At 43.9% G+C, this 16270-nt stretch overlaps 1 long non-coding RNA gene across 1 annotated transcript; it reads right to left on the bottom strand.

Annotated features, from left to right (window-relative positions):
* Positions 1 to 324: 324 nt before the first annotated feature.
* LOC137164491 (uncharacterized) lies at positions 325 to 4156 on the bottom strand. The gene is made up of 2 exons (XR_010923052.1): positions 4083 to 4156; positions 325 to 765 (listed from the first exon to the last, which is right to left on the bottom strand). It is a non-coding gene; the product is annotated as an uncharacterized lncRNA (long non-coding RNA).
* Between the last annotated feature and the right edge of the window lie 12114 nt (positions 4157 to 16270).

Raw genomic sequence — 16270 nt, 5'->3', positions numbered from 1 at the left:
GTAATGTGAATCTAGCATAGGGCTGCCACCTGTGTGTATTTGTTGTGAGGGACAAAACCTTGTAGTGACAGTGATATGAGCCCTGGAGTCAGCTTGCCTGAGGACTCTTCACCCCTATACAATCCCCACCTCCGCCCCTCAGAATACCAAGACCCTTCTTCCAAACCTATGTGATTGTAGGGGCCCAAATTAAAGTACAACAACTGGAATAAATCTAGAATAACTCCACTGTCTTCAGTGGACTCTCACCAGCATAAGCAGAACAGGATTCAGGCTAGTGCTTTGTCCTCTGTACTCTACTATGCCTAGAAGGCCAGCAGGTCCCTGCTCGATAAGTGTACTGCAAAGTGCTTCCTACGGGCCTCATTTTCAAATACAGATACTTAAGTTGTGTCCATAAAACATACTGCTGCAAACAGGAAACTGCAGGCACAAGACGCTCACTTATCAGTGCAATCTGTTTTGCACACACGAGTGCATTCATTTGCACTTAGTTATTACCCAGCTGTGCCTGTGTGATCAGATTTTGCAGATCAGTGCAACATAAACATCTGCTTTTGAAAGCTTACAATTCTCTAGGAGAGAAGGCACAATGTTCCAACAAATGGGTCTCTCCTCTCTTAAAACCAGCCTTTGGGCCAAATTCACTATTGGTTTAAGCAGGTGCACTGGAGTTGTTCAAGTGAGTTTGACCCTCTGTGTCCAATAAAAAGGAAATGTCAGTATCAGAGGGGGAATTCACAACCATTGTCACATCTTCTTTTTCTAGAAACAAGAAAATGAAGGGAGCTGTGAAAATAGTATTTTTGTTTAGTTTTAGTTGCTGTTAAACTCCAAATCCTAGTATAGTCAAGTCTGCAGCCAGAACTTAATTTAGAGTCGAATTTTAATCTATGTTCTTAGCCAATCCCTACTTTTTATGTAGATGAGTCTTTAAAATGGAGGAGGAATAAATGTCTATATTATATAATACTGAGTTATAGAGAAATGCACACAGTACATCCATTGCACAAGAATCTGGGCACATTTATATAATGAAAACAAAACTATAGCTATTTTGCTCATAACAGACAGCCTCTTGCCAATTTACAATCCATCCTTTAACATCTCTGGATTTCACTTCCAATCAAGCAAATGCTGAGCCAGAAACACAAGACTTGCCCTGTGCTCTCAATAAACTCAGACAGAGAGAACAGGACAGCAGGTAAATTCCACAGCTCACTTCTCTCCTCAAAGAATGCTCCCCTGCCCCCAGGCATCATGTGTTAAATCTAGGGGCTGTCAGTATTATCTTGGCTGTTGGGAGATGGCACCTGGAGACATCTGTTTGATTTTTCTAGGCGCAAAGGATATCAAACCCAAAGACAGTATATAGACCTGATTTAATTATCTCAACCTCTTTTGCTGCATTTAAAAAAATCCAGGTTAAAGGCCAGTGAGACAGATGTGGGGAGAGTATAGGTAAACTTAAGCAACTTTAGATTCTCCTGTTAAGATGATGAGATCAAAAGTACTTCCTGTAGTTAATGCCAGTTCCCAAAACTATTGCAGAAAGCACTTCACAGGCCAAAGAACTCAGTTCCCCCATGATTAGTGTGGTCCAATGGCCCCTCCTTAAATTCCCCACATGGCTTTTGCAAACAAAATACACATCTCTCTTTGACATTTTTTCTTTTTCTTCCTTGTGGGATGTTTTATTATTTTCTATCATTGCCCTCTTCTCCTGTCATGGTGTTCTTTCCAAGTGGATCATGCTGAAATTCACTGTCTCGCAAAGAAGAAAAGCTTTAAGAGAAAACAACTATATGAATCACAAGAAGTTTACAAGGCGCTGACCAAGAAGAGGAAACAAGCTCTTATGCATTTCCATTGCAAATTCCAGTCAAGTTGTTGTACATATTACATTGGAAAGACCAAGTGTTTCTATGTGTACATGATTTGAAAAGATGTCAAAATTTAGTTTGATTTTTTTTTTAAAGTGGTGTTTACAAAACCTAAAAACAGAAATAGAATGAATCCATTAAAAAGAAATATAGCTTATGTGGTCGATACAATCTGTAGCACAGTATTAGATTGAAAGCGTGACTAGAAATTGTATCTGAAAAGCGGATTTACACTTTTCTCATTAAGGACAGTTTGTGTGCAACTGCTGTTATTGTGATTGTCCTAGGATGTCTGATATGATGCTGACTTATTTTTCATAGGTGCAGTGCATGCTTAGCATGCAGATACTGGAGGAATTACAGATGTAATGAAAGGAAGGGCTGATCTGGAGCAGGATTTCACCAAGGGGAAAAAAAACAAAAACCATGGTGTTTTCAGCAGTAATGGGCAACCGTCAAAGGATTTAGGGCAGATAAACACCAAAGAGTTCAAAGTAAAAGTCCCTAATGAGTCAGGAGGTGAGTTAGAAAAATAAGCAGTGAGTTTGTTGAGAGGCAGCATAGTTAGGATGGTGCTGGGAGCCAAGAATAAACAGTTCCAGTTCTGGGTCTGCCACTGATTCAGTATGTGGCCTTGGACACATCACTTAACCTTTGTCGTCTCTCAGGTTTTCCCTTCTTTGAAACGTGGATAATGCTGATCTACCTATCTCAAAGGAATATTTGAAAGATTAAGCATTTCAATTTCTAAAAAAAAAAAAAAAATTTAAAAAGATAACCCACCAAAAATCAAACACCAATCCAATAGGCTTTGTCAATCAAAATACACACATACATAATTTAAACTATTCCAGCCTGCCAAAACACACAAATGAAATTTAATGATACAATCAGACCAACACAAAAGTAAGTCTCCCACCCCACCTCAAAGCATCACTTCTTCCATGGTTAACCCATGGAAACATAATAAGTTAACCATTAAGAGTCATATCTTATTTCAACTCTGTTGCCTGCTATGCAATTTCAGGGTCAGAATTATTAATTCTTAGTTTTGTCATGGTCCACAGCTCTCCAGCAAGATACCAAGTTACTTCATCAGACCAACTTCTCTTTGGCTTATCGTATCCTAAGGGTGTGGCACCATTTCCAACACCTTACCCCCTACCAATGTTGCCATGTGCACCATAAAAGCTTACCCAAACCTCTTGGGCTGGAAAAAAATACTGCATGTAGGAAATCTCATTACTTTCTTGCTAAATAAAATTCTTCCCAGATCAATTCCGAGCCTCAAACATTTAGTATGGTGCAAGTCAGACGAACAGTTGTGTGCTATGATCAATTCATGCTGCAGGTATTTTCTCATGTTGTTGAGAAGCATGATGTCTACAAATGTGGCTGGTGGTGAAATGTATGTATTTCCAGAAACAGAGGGAGCACTGCATTGCCAGTGAGATTAAGGATCATGGGAATAATTTAAAAAGGAGTCTTAAAAAGAAGGTTAAAGTAGTAAATTAAGATAACATATGAAGGAATTCTGTACCTGCAAATCAGCATCTACCAGAGGCAAGGAAGTTCTGTGGCTCCCCCTGCTTGTGTGAACACCTCTGCACTGCCCATTGTGAGCACATCTGGTGTATGTGGAAACCAGGGGTGGAATATTGGGCCTATTGAAGTGAATGACAAAGCTCCCATTGACTTCAGTGGGGCCAGGATTCACCTGAGGTGTGTCACATACACACACGCAGTGGGGCTTGCATGCCAAAATGATCGAGTGCAGATGGGGCCACTGAGTGGGAAGTTAGTGACAAGAGAGATAGTTATTGGTAGGATTGCCTTGTTATTCCTAAAAGGCGCTGCGGGTCATATGCCACGCGGACACATCTTCCAGGGTACAGAGAAAGAGGAGCCAGTAGAAAGGAGAAAATGCAGGAGTTAAGCAATCATGCTTATAGCAGAACAATTGGGTCATGTTCTGATAGAAGTCTAGAGGCACTAAACTCCAAATCATGTGGTCAGAGCCTGAAGTCTTTACTGAGCAATTACATAGGCAAAATTTCCATCAAAATCAAAATAAATTTTGCCTGAATAAGGACTGTAAGAGTGGGCCCATCAATTGTATTCCAGTAGTCCCACATACTCTTTAAGCAAGGGAATGGCTTCACTGGGAAGTAAAATAATCATCATACAACAGATACTTACAGAACATAAACCTCCCTCTAAATTTTCCTTAAGCTTGGTTGCTTCTTGGTTCCTCCATGACCAGTTTTTGTTCTCGTTCCTACTCCCTAGAAAGGCACGCCCACCTCCCTTATACCCAGGGAATACAGGCTGCACCCACAGTTAAGAGGTTGCACCTGCTGTAAGAGGTCAGCAGGCTTCACTTCTAATATGTACTAACAACCTGGGTCAAGAGAAGAGTCCTGCTGACCCGTTACACCCTGGCACTGACTCCTTCTGGGGTGCTGGGTGAATCTACTTCAGTTGCTCCATCTGTTAAACAGATATAATCATATGCCCTTGCAGATGTTTTGCCTGGGTTAATTAAGGAACATTTGTAAAACGCTTTGAAGAGAATATTTCATTAATAATTGACCACTTTTCATCAGGGGATCTCAAAGCACCTACTACCAACATTAATTCAGTTTCACATCAGACCAGTGAACTAGATAAAATCATTCACATTACCATTTTGCAGAGGAGAAAACTGAAGCACAGACAGGTTAAGTAACTTGCCTGTAGGCACACCATGTGGCAGTGGAAGAGCTGGGAGCAGAATCCAGAGTTCTTGACTCCCAGTCCCTTGCTCTAGTCTCTAGCTGTGCTTCCTCCTTCAACAGAGAGATGAAAATGTTATAAAAGTACCAAGTAACAAACACTATTAGGGATGTGGGGGAGAAAAAGATTTCCTGGAGAGAAGGGACATTTTACATCAATCATTCCCTCCCCCACACCCACCCACAGACTTCAGGGATTTTTCAAAGCACTAAAGATGATGTAGTTTGGTACATTTTAATCAGTTTCTTCCCCAATGAAATTATGATCCAAATATTGCTAATAACTAAACACAATGCCACAAGGTGCTATATGTTCTGCCCTGTAAAACCACCACTGATATATGATAACATGGTACCTCAGATGGGGCGGCAAGCCTCTATCATGTGGCTGGGGCTCCCCTCTGCACCCACATTTCATTTCATTGGACAAGACCCATGCCAAGGGTAACTACTATGACTCAACATGAAGAGTAATACGAGGGAAAGACAGCAGTTTGAACACACTGTAGAGAGAGAGCAGAGAAGCCCCAGAGAGGTCTGGGATGATGGGGGAAGAAGAGATACTAAAATCCACATTTCTGCAGTGGCAGGAAAGGCAAACAAAGTCTTGTATGAGAAGGAAGAAAATCTGTTAGAAATGGACTAAAAAAATGAATTTCAGATCCAAATTTGGCCCCCTGAAAAAATGTCCTGGTGTTCTGATTCAGAGTCCTACAGAGAGCTAATGCTGTGAAATGTGGATTTGGAGTCTAAATTCCCCACCCCCAGGGACTGAAGTGGCAAACTGGAGCCAAGGGTTTGGTTCAGGACTATCCCCAGGTGGTTATTTATAGCAGCAGTTCTTAACCTTTTTTATTCCCCAACTCATAAATGGCCAACAAATGAGCCTCTAACTCACAATATCCCACCATCCTGTCAAGGGCTGATGTTCTTCGGGGTAGAGGCTTCTTCCTGCTTGTGCTGTGCTCAGCTCTAAGGGTTGGGAGGTGTCACTAGAAGGGGCTGTGAAGCCACCTTCACAGACCCTTTAAGCATCACTTCTGCCCAGGACCACAGTTGTGAGGGTCAGGGGAGAAAAGAGGGCGCTGAGAGCTGCTCTGGGCCTGGATGGTGGGTTGAAGGGGGTGCAACAGTGGCATAGGCAACAGTAAGAGGAAGGGAAATGCTGCTCCTTCCTTGTCCCTTGGGACAGGCTTGTGCCAGCCTGTTCCTAGAGGGCCAAGAATTTTGATGCCCTCAGAGAGCAGGGGGTGTGTTCAATGAGTGCTCCATTGACAGTGGTACTGGTCTATAAGAATGGGTCTGAGAGAAGGGGAATAAATATGGAAGCTGTTATTTTAGCTCTAGGGGAGGGGAGGCCTGATATGAAATACCACTTCGTGAATTGTTGTTGTTATTAAACATTTATACTGTGATAGTGCCTAAAGGCCTCAGCCATAGAGAGAACATTGGAGCAAGTGCCACAGAGGATGTCGCAGTTCAGAGCAACTGCACCTGTGTTCCCCCTCTACGGACCACCAAGGGCACCTGCTCTCAGGCTTGTGGCTCCCAGCCGTCACCTCACTTGGGCAGAGATGCGTATCTCACTCTATCCTGAGCGGTTTTTTTTTTCCAGATTGCACATTTCCCTGCATACACGCTGAGTTCCCCAGCAAGTCAGACTGCCTCAGCAGGCCTGTTTTGCTTTCTCTGCAGGGGCTATAAATGGCATAAGTGTACACAACTGTAAGGTACCACACAGCTTTTCCTAATCAAGCACATTTATTCTTAAGGTGCAAGCATTACTGAGAAAACCTATTAAAACAATAAAAGACCCTACCTGCATGCTAATAAGCTTCCCAGAGATCACCCCCAACTGCAGCAAGGGCTCTGGTAGGTGATCAGAGCTACAAACCCCGCCAAGGAGATTTTCTGTGGTCACAAGTTCATCACTTCCTTGCCTCAGAACAAGCTTCCCCATGAATCGGTGATTCACTCTTTTGGGCCTCCGGTCTTGTCCTCATGGCACAGGTGATCATCAGATAAAGGATCCCTCCTCAGGGCAAAACTTCAAAAGGCTGAGCTCTTTTGGGAGGGAAGGAGTACATTTGCATACACCTTCCCCTAGAGATTTCTTGGGAAACCCACTCATTCTTGTCTGGCCCACTGTTTCTTTGGACTATCTTTCATAGTCCTTTGATGCTCATAACACTTCCCAGAGTTTACATTCGTCCTGTCCCTCCCTCCCCCCGGGATATTACATAAAATCCCACAGGAACATTTGCATTTTTAATACAAAGAACTCTTAAGATACTTAAAATTAATTCAATAAGGTTTGTCCCAGACTTTGGGAAACTGCCACACCTGTCAAAGGAGGCAACCCAAAATGCCATGATATAGAAATTATTGGGTGAGGATCAATGGCCTGTGTTACGCAGAAGGTCAGAATAGATGATCATACTGGACCCTTCTGGCCTTAAATCTATGGCTGTTTGGGAAGGGAACAGGTTTCAAACAAGACAATCCCCAGACTGTACCTACATAGCTGAGAAAAAACAGTGCAAAGAGGGCATGGAAGAATCTTTCAGAGGGGAATGAGATCCAGGAAGAAAGAGACAAGATGGCACTAGTCATCATTTCAAGAACAAGGTGAAAGCTAAGGGAGAGAGCAGTTGCCTGCTTGCTGTGCAGGTGGCATTGTTACGCCAAGCCAGGAACTGACTCACATCAATGTTTCTGTCTCTGACTTTGGTGATTTGTTCCAAGTCAGGAGGAGGCCACTTTTTTTTTTTTTAAATTAGAATGAAATCCAGAGTTATAGCGCCTGGCTGCATTTGGGAGGTCAGATGAATCAATCCTGTACCAGAAGGAAAGGAGAAGCACTCTGGCGTGAGGTCTGGCAGGATCCTCATGCTATCCGGATTTTAGTCACAGTCTGTCTCTACTTTGCATCTCCCAAGTTAAAACCACAGACCAGACTCAGAGTCGGCACCCTCTGCACGAACGGGGGCTGCTACACCCCAGGGAGGAATCTGTCCTTGGGGGAAGACAGCTGGTGTTTCCAGTGCTGCTCTCCCTTATGTTTCACAATGAGGAGGGGCAGCTGTAAGTTCCACTGGGGCCGACAGGCCGAGCTCCTGATTCAGCACATCCTAACTGCATTGGGCATGCCCCTTTCCAGTGTAGTATGGTTCAGATCCAGCTCTAATTTTAATGGAGTTAGTGAAGTTTAATACTAATTTAATACCTATCTTGTTACTAGCTGCCAGGTGAATCACAAAAGTGGGTTTCATTTTCCCTTGGTGTTGAACGAACGTTCCATAAATATCTGTAAGTGGTCAAAGGAGGGCTTCTAGGAGCCCAGGGGATGTGCTCTTCAAATTAGCAGCCAGACCTGATTATTTAAAAATGCATCAAAAACAGAGAAGTCTCCTGGTGCTCACAGGATGAGCTGGGCTAAGGGGCTGTGGAGGTAGGAGTAGCCTGCATGTGCTCAGAAAGGGACCAGCAGTGGAGAGGAATGTGGATTTCATGTTAGGGAGAAAAGCTGCAGTAAAGGGTATATGGCACAAGACACTCAGTGTCCAAGGATGGAAGACAGAATTCTCCTCTCTTACCTGCATCGGTCCTGGGTGTTCTGCAGTCATTCTACACAGGAAAAGTCCGTTGGCCTTGGTGGGAACCAGAGTGGAGCTGACTCACCCTAACAAACTGACTCATCTTCTAGACTATGGCTATGTCTACACTGACCCATCAGATCGACTTATCTGAATCGACTGAGCGGTCAGTGAAGACCCGCTCAGTCAATCCAGAAGTTGACGTCATTAATCCACCCCCGCAAGTGGCGTAGTGCTGCATTGACGGGAACACGGTTCTCGTCGGCGCAGTGCAGTGAAGACAGTGCGCAAAAGAGAAGCACAGCAGTTGACGGGAGTTATGCAAGTTTTCTGCGTAGTTTGTGTAACTTCCGTCGACTGCCGCCGAATTGCTGGGGTAAGTATAGACAAGCCCTAGTCTCTTTTCCTCCTATCTGTCTTGGGTACAGAATAGAGGCCCATGGAGCAGGTGAGTGCTTGAGTCTTCTTTTCCCTTCACTACTGTAACTATTAAATCCTACTGAGCTGCTCCTGATATACCCTGGGGCAAGCCTGGTCCCGAGGTTTTAAAACAAGAGCATCTGTCAATGGGATTTAGACTCCTAAGTGCCTAAATCCCTTTTGAAGATTTAGGCTCTTAAATCAGTTAGGGCTTGTGACCCTGGGTGCAGCAACACCTAATTACCTTTAGAAAGCTGGTCCAAAGTTTCTTTCCTGGGAGCTAATCTCTAATACTTGTGGATTTTCTGCTGCTTTTTCATTGCTAGAAATGCTTGCTTGATTTCCCCCCCCCCCTCTCCCTCCCCCCAAAAGGTCCTCAGGAAAGATGTGCTTGTTTATGTGAAAATCATTATCTTCTGGTGTTGTTTCGGGCTGTGACACACAAGACAGCTCCTTGTAGAGGTACATAAGTAAATACAGTAGGAAGAGCAGGATTCAGCTTGATATTCTTGATGATCATAGATCTTGAGCCTGCAGTCAGAGCTCTTGTGTCACTGTTCGCAGAGTGCTGGGGTCAAAGAGAGCAAAAAAGCATGAGATGGTACCAGGCATTATTACTAGTGAGAATTCAGGCCATGTTAAAAATATATTACAGTGTATATTGCACTAGGTACATGGAGGAGAGAAAAGAGAAACAACAGAGTGAGCACTAAAGCATTGGGATCAGAGATACCAGATAATTTGTTAGCAACTAAGGAAGCACCTCCCTGACAGTGCTGCCAGGAACCTAATCAGTGCAAAGAAGACGGAATTTGAGGAAGCACGAAAGAAAAAGCGGCCTTTATTTTAATATGAGATGGATAAAGCTGTAGCCAAAGGCACATCGAAGATTTAATTAGACATTTATGTCCAGACCACACGTGCTGTTGTATCCTATGGCTGGACTGACAGATCAAGATTAAGGCACATTGGCAAAGCACTCTGGGGAATCCTTAGCTGCACTGCACACATTCTGCACTCCCTTCTAGTAAGGGCAGAGTAGGCTCTTTCCATAGCCTTGTCCACACGAGGGATTTTTTGCAATAAATCCCCACAGCTGTGGGTCCCCAGGTGGCAGAAACGATGGGAGCCCTGGTGTAGAAAAAGCTCCAGTTGCCACCAGAGTTTTTAGTACAGTATTTTAACCTTTTCTGAGACTGTTCTGCTCTTGGCAGAGACCACCGACAGGGGTACCAGGTGTGGGGATAGTGTGGTTTTGGACTGCATTGGTTGAGACAACAGTCTCTCCAGGACAGATAGGTATTTATTCCATGAAATAATACGCCTGAACATGCAAGGATTTCCTTGAAATAGTATCCTACATGATCTCAACAATGGGATGTAAAGGAGATGAAATGCAACATGGGTTTGCCAAAGGTAGATCATGACAGACCCACCTGATCTCCTTCTTTGAGAAAATAACTGATTTTTTAGATAAGGTAAGTGCAATAGATCTAATATACTTGGACTTCAGTAAAGCATTTAGCTCAGTACCACATGGGAAATTATTAGTTAAATAAGGGAAGACAGGGATCAGTACAACCACTGTAAGGTAGATACGGAACTGGCTAAAGGGGAGAAGGCAACAGGTTGTGCTGAAAGGTGAGTTATCAGACTGGAGGGAGCTTACTAGTGCAGTTCCTCAAAGATCAGTCTTGGGACCAATATTCAATATTTTTATTAGTGGCCTTGGCACAAAAAATAGGAGTGTGCTAATGAAATTTGCGGATGATGCAAAGTTGGGAGGTCTCATCAATACAGAGGATGGTCGGAATATTATACAGAAAGATTTGGATGACCTAGAAGGCTGGAGTGACAGAAATGGGATGAAATTCAGTAGTACAAAGTGCAAGGTCACTTAGGGTTTAATAGTAAGAATTTCTGCTACAAGCTTGGGCTCCTCAATTGGAAGTGGCAGAGGAGCAAAGAGACCTGGGTGAATGGGTTGATCCCAGGATGACTATGAGCCACCAGTGTGTTGCAACTGTGAAAAAGGCAAATGAGATCCTATGATGAATTAGGTGAGGAATTTTCAGTAGAGAAGGTGAAGTGTTAATGCCCTTATATAAGGCACTGGAGATACCTTATTGAGAATACTGTGTATGGTTCTGGTCACCAATGTTCAAGACAGATGAATTTAAACTGCAACAGGTGCAGAGACGAGCTACTAGGATGATGAGGGGAATGGAGGGCCTGTCTTATGAGAGGAGATTGGAAGAGCTTTGCTTATTCAGTCTAACAAAAAGAAAGCTGAGAGGGGAGATGATTGCTCTCTATAAATTTATTAAGGGGGTAAATTCCAGAAAGGGTGAAGAGTTATTTAAGCTAAATGTTGACAGAAGAACAAATGGGTATAATGAACTGGCCATGAACAAATTTAGGTTGTAAATTAGGAGAAGGTTTCTAGCTATCAGAGGAGTCAGGTTCTGGAACAGCCTCCCAATAGAAGTTGTGAGGGCAAACAACTTAATTAGTTTTAAGATACAGCTGGACAAATTTATGAGTGTAATTGTATGATGAGATTGTTTGTTATTAGGCATTAGAGCTCAATAGCCCCAGGGCTCATTTCCAGTTTATGTCTTATGTTTCTGAAGCTCTTGCTTCAGGGTTTCAGCCAGCCACTGGCAGGGGTCAGGAAGGGATTCCTCCCTGCCGCCCCCTCCCCCAATGTATTCTAGGAGGATTTTTTGCATCTCCTTCCTCTGAAGCATGAGCGATGGCCAGAGCTAGAGATGGGACATTGGGCAAGGTGGGCTAGGATTCTAAGCTGGCACTGAGCATTTTCTCTCTCTCAGGTGCCTTGCTCACATGTTCAGGGTCTAACTGATCACCATATGTGGAGCTGGGAAGGAACTTTCCCCCAGGTCAGATAGGCAAAAAAACCCAGGGTCATTGCCATTCTCTGCAGCATATGGGTGCAGGTCTCTTGCTAGGATTATTTGCCTCTCTCTCACTTAACCATTTCCCTGCCATTGCAGAGTCCTTGAGCACTGATTCACCTCAGTCCCTCCCATTATCCACTTGTGGCACATAATAGTTTAGTCTCCTGTGGGCTGTAGTACTTTGGTCTTATTTTGGTTGTTGGGTTCAGTGTGTGGGTGCTGGGTGGTGTGGGTGGCCTGCAATATACAAGAGATCAGAATAGATGATCTAATGCTTCCTTCTGGCCTTCACCTCTACAACTCTATGTCAAAGTCCTTTCAAAGATTTTTGTGATTTCTCTCTCTCTTTTTTTAGTGGAAGTCTATTTGTAGTTTGTTGTGTTTTCTCTCACAGACCCCAAGCTGCCATCACAGAAGGCTCTGAAGGTATCCACAGCCCCTTGCATGAAAGAGAAGGTGGTTTGCTCTGATGGAAAAGCTGTTTGCTCTCCTTGCTGGATTCCACTCTGAGAGACAGTGGTGGTAACACCATTTTGCATATGTTAAAGCAGCCATTGCAATACCAGCCAAATTCTCCTTGTACAAATCAACCACACAGCTCTTCTCCCCACATCCTCTGCAAATGGCTGAGCAAGGAAAATATTTCATCTGGTCTGTCCCAAAGGCCTGACAAATCAGGTCCTTCATGCCACGGGGCAGTGGAAGAGAGCTGATTGTTCTATGTACATAGGTGCATTCTGCTGATGAAGCAGACAGAATGGGAAATGACAATCTGCTCCTTAACAGATTCATCTAAATAGAAATAAGTTCTCTTTAATTAACATTAATGCCCAGAAGATTTTCTGTCTCATCTTAAATCTGGGAGACAACTTGTTTTTGGATTTCCTCATTCAGGACAAGCTACATCCTTGCACAGGGGATCAGTCAAAACTTATGCCACATTTACACCCTATTTTGAGGACTTAAATAGGTCTAATTCTGGTTGGCTGGCCCTCTGCAGAGGGGCAAATCTCACCCTGAAAGAAGAGAATGGTGCAAAGGCTAACTTAGGGATGAGCAATTTCTTTGCTGATTTCCAGTCTTCAACTGAATGTTCTGAAAATTTCAAAATATTTGCTTAATTTTGACACAACACAGCTGCTACTTTTTTATTTTCACTGACCCCATCCCTGAGGTCTGAGCACCATGATGGGAAATTACAGAATCTGATGCGGGCCCAAACATTGCAGCTTGTTGTTTATGTCCTTCTATGCTTTGAGGTCCTAGCCAGATGTAAGTGCCAAAACACAACTGTGTCAGCTGACAGATAGCCATTGATGTGTGTGTGCCATCCCCACAGAGCAACTGCTCTATCCTGGAGCTGTGGGAACCGAGCAGGACTTTCCCTGCAGTTGCTGCCCTGGGCTGCAGCGGCACTGTAAGTGAGAGCAGAGAGACTGTCTGTGTGTGCTCTGAATGCTGGTACCCAAGCAGTCAGGAGAAGGAGGCGCCAGCCTGACTTGGAATGGGAGGAGGACATGGGGGTGAGGACAAGGAGAGAAGGGGTTGTAGGAGTCAGGAGTGAGAGAACCGGGGCGAGGGGACAGTTGTTGGAAGGGGAGTGAGAAGCAATAGCAGACAAGATCGAATGGAGGGTGGGGCTTAGGTATTTTGAGTGGAAATGATCTCTAGTGAGTTTATGGTTCTGATTTTTGAATTCTTCAGATTAGCTGTCCTGTCGTTTAGGGAACATGATACTGAGCTTTACAGTAGCAGAATTGCTAAGAAATGTGCACATCCTATTATTTTTGGTAAACTATATCCCCCACTCCCAATCTCAGCGTGCTTGTTTGTCTCATCCCCGTGCTATATCTTTTCTTTTAAACTGTAACCTCTTTGGGGCATGATCTTTCATTTACTATGATTGTGCAGCACCTAGCACAACGAGGCCTGACTTAGTTGGCCTCTAGTGCTACCACAATACAAATGTTTAATACAAAAATTCTTGAGCCTTTTCTTGGCTAACCTCTAAGTAGAATGAGGCAGAGTTAAGGTTGTGTGTGTGAAGCAGCATCTTGACTATGCATTTCTTTATTCTCGTAAGTTTGCTGTGTGTTTTTTCTTGTAACACTAACCTTTTTGGGGCTAAGCGGGGAGACCTTAATGTGGCATTTCCTAATGTTTGACTTCGTCAGTTAGAAGTCCTGTGTTCCAGAAGGTTGTAGGGGCAGGAAGCTCTATACAGCATCAACCTTAACTCCACCTTAGCAAAGTTTTTGTAAGTGAGTCTGTGCCATAATTTAGAGGATTAGTATATTTGTGAGGGTAAACTAACTTCCTGTTTATAGCCCAAAGCCATCATTTCAACTAAGGTGTGTCTGAAACCTATTTTCTGGATCAAGAGGTTCTTAATTCAATCAAGAGGGAAACCAGCAGCAATAAATGTGAGAAGGCCTTTGTATTTCTTACAGAACAATGAAAACTCTGCCAGAAAATCAATCTCGCCCTCAACAGTCTGTTGCCTCAGTTGTTTTTCTGTCACTTTCTATTGATAGGCACCATACATTCCATTCCCTTTTGACACAAAGAATAATAAATCACTTACTAACTCCATGAGTAAGAGGGACAACAAAAGAGGGAAGCTAAATTTTGCTATCTAGGGCTTGTCTGCAGTGTAACAGTTAGCTCATGTTACTACACTTGAGTTGTTTCACTTGAGCTTAGCTTTGCTAAGTTTAAGAGCACGTCTACACTGCAGCTGGAAGTGTAATTTCCAGCTCAGGGAGACATAAAAATGCTAGCTTTGATTGAGTCAGTGTGCTAAAAATAGCAAATATAGCTGTGGGAGGAGGGGCTAGCCCCCCGAGTACATATTTAGGGTCTTGGATGGGACTATACTCTACTTGAGCTGGAAATTACACCTCCAACTGCACTGTAGACATATCCAGAATGACCACACTTCAAAATAGCACTAGAGCTACACAGAGTGATTGCATTAGCAGCTGCCAAGTTCTTGTCACTCAAGCTGCTGCATCCCTATAATACAGAGGCCCATTGGTGCCAGCTGTCACGACCAACTGGGGCTTGGGTGGTCAGATCTAGTGGCTGGAGCAGGAGTCAGAATCAGGAGTCATGCCAAAGATCAGAGTCAGAGGCCAGAACCAGGCACAGGTCAGGAAAGCCAAAACCAGGAGCAAGGCAGGAAAGCCGGAACCAGGGACAAATCTAGAACACAGGACTCAGGTGGTCAGGTGAGAAGGCAGAGTCCAATTTAGCAGTCAGACAGGAATTCATCCAGTTGCACAGACAACTTCATGTGCCTCCTTCTCGCTTAGCGTACCCGGCCCAATCAGGGACTCTGGAGTTCCTCCAATCAGGTCCCTATGGGTGGTACCTTTGGTGGAGTGAAAGGCCTTAGAGTTCCCAGTTCTCCAGTCACAAGTAGAGCCATCGGCTGGTGTTGGGGATGCAGAAGTAGTCCGTGGGCCTGGATTCAGGACCCAGGAGATCCTCACACCAGCTGGCAAAAGGTTCACTGATCTGCAATAGCAACCCATCTAGTAAATCACTTTCACAGTATTTAGCCATAAAGAATATCATGTGAGCTCTTAAATGAAAGCTGGTGTCACACTGGTTATGAATACTGTCATAAGATGTACATACAGATGATATTTAAGGAGTTGTGCACATGTTGTGAAAATATGCTTTAAAGTCCATCACCAACCAAAGAAAAAAAGATTTCTCCCAGACAGGAGATAGGATGTATATTCACCTGTCTATGGTGGTTCACAGGTAAATTAAGCATTGCAAGCTAACACAATGGGAACCCAATTTTCATATGAAGTCAACAGGGGGATGGAAAGACACCTGAGACTAAACCACAGCCAGTTGTCCTGTCCGTGGAGGACAAAAAGGAACTTTGAAGAATGTAAAAAGAGAGCAAGGAGACATTTTGTTATCCTTCCCTAAGGAAAACCCTGACAGAAGGGTGCACTAATCCCAAGGGGGTGGTATACAATCAAGTTTGCTTGATTCAGCTGAGGGCAGCTTTTATTTAACACAGCACTGTGATATATTTATAATGAAAACAATCTGAAGTTTATTATCAAAGATTAAGATTTAAAAGCTAGTGAGTAAGGATAATTAGAAACAAAATGGTTTCATATAAATCAAAATCGTAAAACACAAACCTGGGATCTACCCTAATCAACCTTTCCTATAACTAACTAACTAACTTTTCCTATCTAACCTATCTTCCTATGTCTCAACTAACCTTTCCTATACTTCCAGAGAGGGGAAGACCTGCCAGGGGGGGTTTAGCGGGTCAAAGCCTGACCCAAGAACCAGGGGAACCTGAGACATGCGTTGGGAGTGTGGCCAGGGGGGCACTTTCGGCGAGACTACCCCTATATGACCAGGCCTGGGTCACTAGCCCTAGGGCCAGGAAATGCAGACCCGCAAAACTCCTGGTCCCAGCCCAGGTGGAGGGGATCCCCATAATGGCTCTCGTCAACTCCAGCTGCAGCCAAACACTTATCCGGGAAGGCCTGGTCCCTGATCTACAGCTCTCTAAGACGATGGTGCACCTCCAGTGCATCCAGGGGGACGTCCACCCCTATCCGTCTGCCACGGTTAGGATTGAGATCTGCCACCATGAGGAGACTTTCCAAGTTGACCTGGTCTCTGCACTAGCCAAC

Source organism: Emydura macquarii, unplaced genomic scaffold (assembly GCF_026122565.2).
Source record: "Emydura macquarii macquarii isolate MOO-44397 ecotype Brisbane River unplaced genomic scaffold, CSIRO-AGI_Emac_v2 contig_2676, whole genome shotgun sequence".
NCBI classification, from domain to species: Eukaryota; Metazoa; Chordata; order Testudines; family Chelidae; genus Emydura; species Emydura macquarii.
This window is presented reverse-complemented; position numbering and strand designations above follow the sequence as displayed.